This window comes from Lactuca serriola, chromosome 4 (genome assembly GCF_051521515.1).
Source record: "Lactuca serriola cultivar US96UC23 chromosome 4, Lser_US96UC23_V15, whole genome shotgun sequence".
Lineage (NCBI taxonomy): Eukaryota > Viridiplantae > Streptophyta > Magnoliopsida > Asterales > Asteraceae > Lactuca > Lactuca serriola.
In genome coordinates this window covers 247,134,803-247,144,041 of record NC_136411.1, presented here as the reverse complement: position 1 = coordinate 247,144,041, position 9,239 = coordinate 247,134,803, and positions in this window count along the sequence as shown.

The following is a 9,239-nucleotide window of genomic DNA, read 5'->3' as shown; positions in this document are numbered from 1 at the left end:
AACTATTATGTGATTTTCTTGTATGGTGACTTGGGGACTGCGAGACAATACTTTGGACGAGTATGAGTAAGTGTGAAAGGTAGTAGATGCTTATACTACCGGAAGCACAGGACTCACACTTGGATCAGGGAAAGTCACAAGGTTACCAAGAAGTTAGTAATTGACTTCGTTTTATTCGAGTATGTCGTTACCATCGTTTCGGTAATTACTAAGATGATTGTTGGTATTCCGACCCTAGTGGTCTTATCGAATTGAGTCCGACTACAGTGAGTATGATACGTGGTTCAGAGAACCAAGTTCGATGTAGCATCTGACTTAAACCAGTAGATTGAAATGAAAGCTAACCAAGGCGATCAATAGAAGTATCACAATGATTGTTAAAGAAGCTTGTAGCTAGAGATGTAGGTTTTAAGATGTGATTATATCACATTAGAACATGAAGGAAGATATATTCCATTCCGGAATTTGACTCTAAGAGACCTGAGTCTAAGCATTGCAACATACGATGATAGGTCATTAGAATATGACACATTGCTCCATTATAGTAATAAAAGATCTTATCTTAAATTTGTATCCAGTAAGGATGGAGATTATAGCTTGAAAGTCATAATTTGGAGTCTAACGTGATATAGGGGGCATGTGCAAGACCAAGCACCGCCTGCAGTCAAGGAGCCCACGAGTTAAAAACTTATTCAAAGGAACATAGAAGTTACGATTATTACCTAGGATGAAGAGATAACATACGGAGTCATTATACAACCCTGTTTCGTTGATGATTCCGGGACGTAGTCATCCTAAGTGGAGATAATTGTAACACCCACAGATTCGGGGCTAGTCAATTTAGAGACAATGAGCGTCAAAATTGACTTTTTGATTAAAGATTATTTAGAATAAATAATGTAAACCAAATTATAGTATATGTTAAAAGGGTTCCGTACATATAAAGAATGCCAAAATCTGAGTTATAACAAAGAAGTTATGACTCGTCGAAGTTTCGCGATACAACCGGCACGACACCGGGAAGCGTAAACAATGAATTTACGATAAAGCAATTTTTATCCTTAGCAATCTAAACGAAAGTCTTAGTGTTTGTTAAAACGGGAGCATCCATAAAAAGAACGCCCAAATTCGACTTCGTATGAAGAAGTTATGATTTTTCGATGTTTCGACTTAGCAGTGTATAGCCCGAAATTCGAATATAAGATCAAGCGGTTTTTAGTCGAAACAACCTAAATGAGAATCGAAGATCTCGTTAATAGTAGGGTAACGATAAAAAGACAGACGAAAACAGACATCAGATGAAGAAGTTATGAATTTTTAACGGACCAACCCTGTCCCGAACTGTTAAAAATATAACTTGAAAAAAAAAATCAAAATTAGCCGACTGAGTCTAAACAAAAGTTGTAGAGTATGTTCCCGCCTACGCGTGGATATAAAGAACGTCAAAAATGGAGCTCGTATGCAAGAGTTATGATTTTTAAAAGTCGTAGTGGAAAATCACGAACCTGGTGCGAAGGTGATGATGTGGCAACGCCACAGCCATCCGATGAAGTTCAGCCTCACATCCGATGAACAACGTATCGCCTGGCGTTACGCCCCGCTTACCTTTGGTTCCTTTACTTTCTGAGTGTGAGACAACTGGATGTGAAGCTGGAACCTTATCCGAACTACACGCAACGTAGTGTTGCTGAACGCGCAACGTAGTCCGAGGAGCTGGCCCTATAAAAGGGTGCGAGATGTTCCGATGAAAATGCACCCATTCTCTTTCTATCGCTAAATACTTTCTCTCTCTAGCTCCCTAATCCCTCCTAAAGCCTAGGTAAACCCCTAGCACCCGCAGGAAGCCCCGAGGCTCCCGGAGTCCCGAGAAAAAGGGTCTCTCGGTTCGGAAAAACAGCTCCAAACGAAGCCCGGTTTTCTTTAAAATCCATTGTAAGTGAGCTACGCCTATGAAAATTTTAATATAGCTTTTAAATAATTATAGTAATGTTAATGCAGACTTGATGCCTAAACCTTGGCAATCATGCAGACTTGATGCCTAAACCTTGGCGATCATGCAGACTTGATGCCTAAACCCTGGCAATCGTGAAGACTTCATACCTAAACCTTGGTGATCATGCAGACTTGATGCCTACACCCTGGCGACTATGCTGACTTAGTGCCTGTGGTGTAAACCGTGGCAACGATGGACTTCGTGTCGATTCCTTAGGATGATCCTTAGAAATGAATGAACGAGGAATAACTGATTCTTAGGGTAGATCCTTAAGATTAAAGAAGACAATTGGGATGGGTAATTGGGTTGATTGTTTGATGTTTAAACATAATAATTATATTATTGTGGGTTGAAAACCCTCTGTACTCACCAGGTTTCCCATTTTGACCCACTCAGTTTATTTATATGACAAGTGTCGACATGAAGTTACATTACATTGAGAGATTAAGGAGATGTAAATCACTAGTGATAATGAATGTAAGTTCTGTTTATGCTTATGTTTCTGTATTGACAATGACATCCCAGATGTATTAAAATGAATAAAAATACTTTTCTTCGGAAATGCTTTGATAACATATTTATCATGTTTTACTGGGAACAAATTCCGCAACACTTTTGTGTAAAAATGTTACTTTGATTTTCAAACGGGTATAAACAAAATCTGTCTTTTATGGTCGTGAAAATGGGGATGTCACAGTTATAACGACTTACATAGAGAATAACAACATTTATTTAATTTACGAAGTATACGCACTCTACTAATTTTATAAAATACAGTACTCTGCTTTTTCTATTTTGGTAAACTAATTTCACCACTTTGGTCTTAGGGTTTGAAGACCACCACCTTTCGTTTAATAGAAAATATAGGATTTTCTGAGAACACTCTCTATACAATTTCAAACAAGGAAACAAAAGAACATGCGAACAATTGTACATGATTTGAAACGAGACTCACAACTCTTTTATATACAGAAAATATTGGATTTTCAGGATGTTTACAAACTATTACAAAGTTTTCTTATAAATATACTTATGAACTCACCAACATTCTATGTTGACGCTTTTCAAAACCACTTGTATTCTCATGGACTCGGTAAGCAGGTTTTGCAGCTATGGATCTTGGATAATTGTTTTATTTTTGAAATATCATACATTGTGTTATTTTGGATGTAATTTCATGAACAAACTCAAAGTTTTAAACAATGCATATTGGTATATGAACGTATGATGTTTTGTTGCTATGTCTCATTTATAATCAATTGTTATGATATTACAAGATGAAGTCACCCACCCCAGGACGTTTCCGCCGTCCCGGTTCGGGGGTGTGACAGATTGGTATCAAAGCATTGTTTATAGTAAACTAGCATATCTAACCATTAAAAGTCTTTAGAAGGGTTGGACATCACGGTTAAACCTAGGCAGTTATGTAATCATATTGGGGATAAATATAGCCTGATCAACTATATTTATTCAAAATACGACCAACATGTGTTTGCGAGTGATCAGGGTGGACAATGAATCTAAAACTTACCAACCTAATACCCAAAAGTTTTAAGGAACCAAATATAAGAATTTAAAATACTGTAGGAGTATTTTGGCATTGTGTGGAGTCTTCATGTATCTTCTTATATCTTCTTTTGTACTTATATTCTCGTATAGACGACATGGCAGGATTTCATTTGCTAGCGACCCTTATTTTCGCAATCAGGGAAATGGCGGATGGATAAAGGAGGACCCAGAAGAAGAGCCCATGGAAGACCTGGAAGAGGAAGAAGTCCACACAGAGGTCAATGAGGATGATCAGGAAGAGGATGACTCAGACGCAGAGTGCGAAGTCATCGACCCACCCTACATGGCTAGGGTACCCGAACATTGGATGGGCCCTAATGGCCCTATGCCCCCGTGGGCACATGATATATGGAGGTGGAGTAGGCACCATGCGATGCGTCCCCCGTTTGGGTTGGAGCAGAGACTTTATGACCTTAGCCATGGAGGGCCAGCGGACCGAGCCATTCCAGTGATGGTCAGACGGACCATGGATATTGGTGATCAGGCCCAGGCGACCGCCAATCAGATGGACACGATGAGGGCCACGGTGGAACGCGCGGAGAGGCAGACCCTGTACATAGTGCGGGAGTATCATGAGCGACATGCCGCACTAGAGGCAAGGATGCGGGCCACCGAGCCCAAGCTAGCCAGACTCTAGAGCTCTTCTACTTCATCGTCAACACCACCCGATACCTCCCGTTGTGAGTAGGATCCATCCTACTCACCACTGCTATTGATGGGACTCTTTTTTCTTTTACTTTATTTATGTAGGATTGACCCTACGATTAAGTGATTACACTACTCGCAGGGTCGTTATGCTGCCAGATTTTTATTCTCTATGTACTGTAGACCTTTCAAAAGTCAATTTTCCTGCCTTTGTACTATGAATTTGTCATTAATGAAACGGTTATGTGTTTTATTTGTTATGTTGTTATCTGCTATGTTCTCTCTTTTCATTTATATTTGATATAATATAGTTCAATTATAAGTACAATCGAACCACCATAATCGATTTGAAACAAAAGGGATTCATAAACTTATCGTCATTCCTGTCTCATAGCAGTAAATGCCAAGAAGATATATTCGCAAAAACACTACAGCAACCACCACCCCCACCGCCACCATGGAAGATGAACTTTGCTGCTTTCCAAGCGGTGGTCTCGGCTGCGGTTACGAAAACTTTTGCACACATCAACCAGGGAACTAACAGAGGTGGTAATAGCAATGGGACGGGAATTTCCAACCATGGATGTAACCAAGGGCCCCAAAGAACCTGCACCTACAAAGACTTCACCAATGCAAAACCGAGTTCATTCAACGGAAGTGGAGGCTTAATAGCTCTCACTCGGTGGATCGAAAAGACCGAGTCTATTTTCGAGATTTGCGGGTGTCCAGAGGAGAGAAAAGTCGGATTTGCAGCTTGTACCTTTATTGACAGATCTCTTTCATGGTTGAACGGCCACATCAAGGCCCTAACTCTCTCAGTCGCAAATGCCATGTCATGGGAAGAACTCAAAACTATGATGTTGGATGAGTACTGTCCCTGAGGCGAAGTACAAAATCTTGAGCAGAAACTGTGGAATCTTACCGTACAGAACTCTGACATTTAGTGAGCTGGCAATCTTATGCCCACGAATGATAACTTTTGTATGAAAAAAGGTTGAATGCTTCATTTGGGGGTTAACTCCTCTAATGGGAAAATTGAAACAAGAAACAACATTTTCATAGGGTGCACTTTAACGTTAAATAATCACTCGTTTCAAATCAACTTTATGCCGGATAATATTAGAAGCTTTGATGTGATCATCAACATGGATTGGTTAAGCCCCCACCATGTCGATATTATGTGCCACAGAAGGTCGTTCGCCTTCACCTACCCACCAATGAAACACTAATTATCTACGGTGATAAACCCGGTGCAAACCTTTGTCTTATCTCGTGCATCAAGGCATCAATGTGCCTGCATAAAAAGAATCACGCCTTTCTAGCCTACGTAGTGGACAAACAGGAGGAGTAAAAGAACATCAAGGACATTCAGAAGGTGTGCGACTTTCCAGACGTATTTCCAGAAGACCTCCCAGAATACCCCTTGAACGACAGGTCGAATTTCGAATTGACCTAGTACCCGGAGCCACGCCAATTGCCAAGTCGCCGTATAGACTCACCCTGGGGAGCTCCGGTTTCATTTGTGAAGAAGAAAGATGGTTCCTTCCACATGTGTATTGATTATCGTGTTGGGGCGCCATATTCTAGGAGCCCAAACTATGTGATTGAATAAATCCTCCTCTATCTGTTGCCGCTCGTCCCCCTCTTCAAACTCCGATTCGTCTTTTTCATAGAGAAATCTCTGATCAAGGATAGAACAAGATCCATTTTGCATCATATCTAAGGGGTTCCTTGGTTCGGGTCGAAGAAGCATCAGTTAGATAGAAACTTGGAATCATGCAAGTTGTATTGTGTGATGAATGAGATTTTTATCTTTGGTAAATTAAGACTAATTCCTTGTTCACATTCGCATGTGATTCAAGCGAAGGACTAAAAGGATCGGGTACATTAGGTTATGTACTAGTCAGGTCCACCACAAAGGTTGATGAGATTATTCATTATGATTTTCTAAATTTTAGTAAATATGGTTATACTTACAAGTTTAAGTATAATTTTGGATCATTGAAGAGTTTCAATGATAGACAGAATGAGTAAGAAGAATCGAATAAGGCAGAAAGATAAAAGTTTCTCCAATCTGAAGAGATGGGAGAGTACTTGAGTATTCTATTTTATGATTATCTTAGTGATTATGAAACCATATCACAATTGATCCTCTAAGGACTCGGCGAGTCCCCCCATGGACTCGGCGAGTCGATCAGTCAGACAGCAAGATTTCGACTTTTTCAAGCATATTGCAACAAGTATCAAACAAACAAGCCTAGGCTCTGATACCACTGATGGGTTTTGAGCATTCTAACACTTCCTAAGTGTACATGCAACCCTAATAAACCTTGGATCTATGTTTGTCTAAGATACATGCAAATAATTATTTTTCCAAGGCTTATATCCTAACTAGCATGGCATGGGGAACTTGAATCAAATAAAGCTAGTAGAAACACTTACCTTGTAGTTGTAGTTGATTCCTTGGACTTTTAGAGCCTAGCACCAATAATGTGGATGCCTCAAATGAAAGTCACAAATCACCACAAACTTGGAACTTTGAGAGAATAGTCACACTTCTCTTGAAATCGGCCCTCACCTCAACATGTGTCAACTAGTATGATTTCAAGAGCCAAAGCCTCCTTTATATAGTGTGGTGGATTAGGGTTACATCCATGTAAACCCTAATACCCATGTCTCTTCATTTCCATGAGATCCATGGGTTAAAGCTCCATGGAGTATCCATGGACTTCTCCACCCAAGCCTAGCGCATTCCAAATAAGCATAAGCCCACACTATATAAATATAGAAGCCCATATTTAATTAGTAATATCTTTGATCACTAAATTAATCCTAGATTAATTATAGATCACTACTAATTAAATAACATGATCTTATATTAATATATTAGAACTTATAATATATTAATAAATCATAACTTGTACTATTCTCAAATATTATCCATAAATTGTTCGGGTGAAGTGCAACCCAAATGGACCATGCCGGGTCGGGTCAAGTATATACCAAATATAGTTATGGACTTAGACACTATATCCAACACATATAAGATTAGTATTATTCTTGTGTTTCACTTTGCATGTTTTGACTTCCAGAATAACTAGGTCGTTCTTTCTGAATGACTAAGTTATTCAAACCATCCACAGTCAGTCATATGTTGAAAGTAGATATGAATCAAGACTGTCATGAATTTGGCTTGTATGATTTGTCTAAAGTGCTTTAGACAATTCAATGGTTGCTACAACATTCATGAGTACTCATAAGGGTTGAGTATTGGATTCAACCTACGCTCACTTGCATCACTTCATGGAATTTATCTTGAGTGATCGTGAGACGGTAATCTCATATAAATCTTCAAACCTATAGATATGAGTTGTTGACTATGAGTTGGTTATTCATTGATTGTACGAAAACGCATTGGTTACTCGATGTTATAAAACGTGCCTTTGTGAATAATTCATCAAGTAGTTAGTACAAGCATATCAGTCGAAGTTTATCTGCTCCTTCTAGAAATAGAAGCGATATCTGGGCCCCTCGATGATTTGGTTTTGACCTATGTACTGGGCCCGGTCAGAACCTAATTAATTTGTTCAATTTAGTTCTATGTCGAAACAAATCGGAGATCGAGAAACAAATGCTGGACAAAAAGTAAGACCGTGTTCCATGTGTTTGTCCGGCTGATATCATGAGAGCAGAGGATTATATGATCACTTATCTTAAATGGCGTATCATCATCATCTCAGTTCCAAGAGACTTTGAAAGAGCTACGATTGCTAGTCGAATTTTGAAGTCGTATTTGCAAATATAGTTATTAGACTTATCCATGTGGGAGACTGTTGGATATAGTGTCTAAGTCCATAACTTTATTTGGTATGTACTTGACCCGAGCTGGCATGGTCCATTTGGGTTGCATGGAATTGCAATACTTGGATAGACAAAATGAGAGAATAAGGCACTTATTATTATTAATATATTATAAGTTCTAATATATTAATAATAGTATTGTTTAATTAGTCTTGATCAAACATTAATTTAAGTATTAATTTGGTGATCAAGTTGAAACTAATTAAATATATGGGGTGGATTATGACAATCATCTAAACTTTTATAGTGGAGTAAATGATCCATGGTTTATGGGTTATGGATATAACCATTTGGAGCTCCATGCATAGTCCATGGGAGTTACAAACCCATGGGTCATGAGAATGGAAGAGTCATGATGATTATGAGTCTTCATGATGAAACCCTAATTGTGACACCACTATAAAAGGGACCCCATGGCTAGGAAATCGGACACTAGAGTATTCTTGTGAGGGCATAGCCGATTTTGAAGTGTAGAAGTATTTTCTCTAGTTATTCCAAGGTTGTAGTGTTGTGTGAAGCATTTGAGGCGCAACATTTGGGGTACTAGGCTCACAAAGTCTTGAAGGAATCCAAGCAACAACAAGGTATGTATTTCTACTGGTTTTATGTTTTATATATTCTCCATGCCATGCTAGTTAGGAAATAGCCTTGAAAAGGAATTTGCATGTATATAGAGAAAACATAGATTCAAGGTTATTAGGGTTGCATGTACACTTAGGAAGTGTTAGAATGCTCAAAACGCATCAATTACAACAACCAATAATACCCGAGTGGAAATGGGAACGAATAACAATGGATTTCATAACCAAATTGCCTAAGTTGGCATACGGATTGGATGCCATTTGGGTGATTGTCAATCAGTTGACTAAATCCACCCATTTCCTACCAATAAAAGAAACGTATAAAATAGAGAAACTAACATGGATCTACATAAAGGAGGTGGTGAGATTACATGGAGTACCGATATCTATTATCTCTGACCGAGATAGTAGGTTCACCTCATGATTTTGGTAGTCGCTCCAGAAAGCATTGGGAACTCAGCTGGATATGAGAACTGCCTACCACCCCCAGAATGGCGGCCAAAGTGAGCGAACCATTCAAACACTAGAAGATATGCTCCGAGCCTGTATGATAGATTTCAGCAAGGCATGGTATACCCACTTTCCACTAA